Source organism: Hylobates moloch, unplaced genomic scaffold (genome assembly GCF_009828535.3).
Source record: "Hylobates moloch isolate HMO894 unplaced genomic scaffold, HMol_V3 SCAFFOLD_7, whole genome shotgun sequence".
Taxonomy (NCBI): Eukaryota; Metazoa; Chordata; class Mammalia; order Primates; family Hylobatidae; genus Hylobates; species Hylobates moloch.
Window position 1 is genome coordinate 83673835 of NW_026652282.1, and position 1093 is coordinate 83674927.

General features: G+C 50.5%; 1 protein-coding gene across 1 annotated transcript in view; it reads right to left on the reverse strand.

The window, feature by feature from the left end:
* The window catches only part of NOX1 (NADPH oxidase 1), a 20181-nt gene that overhangs the window by 7121 nt on the left and 11967 nt on the right, over positions 1-1093 (reverse strand). The window lies entirely within an intron of this gene.

Here is a 1093-nt window from a genome sequence, read left to right on the forward strand (position 1 = left end):
TTTCTTCCAGTTGATCGCATCTGCTACTGAGGCTTCTGCAATCTTCGCGTAGTTCTCGAAACTTGGCTTTCAGCTCCATCAGCTCCTTTAAGCCCTTCTCTCCATTGGTTATTCTAGTTATCCATTCTTCTAATATTTTTTCAAAGTTTTTAACTTCTTTGCTATTGTTTTGAATTTCCTCTCGTAGCTCAGAGTAGTTTGATCGTCTGAAGCCTTCTTCTCTCAACTCATCAAAGTCATCCTCCATCCAGCTTTGTTCCGTTGCTGGTGAGGAACTGCGTTCCTTTGGAGGAGGAGAGGTGCTCTGTGTTTTAGAGTTTCCAGTTTTTCTGCTCTGTTTTTTCCCCATCTTTGTGGTTTTATCTACTTTTTGTCTTTGATGATGGTGATGTACAGATGAGTTTTTGGTGTGGATGTCCTTTCTGTTTGTTAGTTTTCCTTCTACCAGACAGGACCCTCAGCTGCAGGTCTGTTGGAGTTTACTAGAGGTCCACTCCAGACCCTGTTTGGCTGGGTGTCAGCAGCGGTGGCTGCAGAACAGCGGATTTTCGTGAGACCACAAATTCAGCTGTCTGATAGTTCCTCTGAAAGTTTTGTCTCAGAGGAGTACCCGGTTGAATGAGGTGTCAGTCTGTCCCTACTGGGGGGGTGCCTCCCAGTTAGGCTGCTCAGGGGTGAGGGACCCACTTTAGGAGGCAGTCTGTCCGTTCTCAGATCTCCAGCTGCATGCTGGGAGAACCACTACTCTCTTCAAAGCTGTCAGTCAGACAGGGACCTTTAAGTCTGTGGAGGTTCTTGCTGAGTTTTTGTTTGTCTGTGCCCTGCCCCCAGAGGTGGAGCCTACAGAGGCAGGCAGGCCTCCTTGAGCTGTGGTGGGCTCCACCCAGTTCGAGCTTCCTGGCTGCTTTGTTTACCTAAGCAAGCCTGGGTAATGGCGGGCGCCCCTCCCCCAGCCTCGCTGCCACCTTGCAGCTTGATCTCAGACTGCTGTGCTGGCAATCAGCGAGACTCCGTGGGCACAGGACCCTCCGAGCCAGGTGCGGGACACAATCTCCTAGTGTGCCGTTTTCCAGGCCCGTTGGAAAAGCGCAGT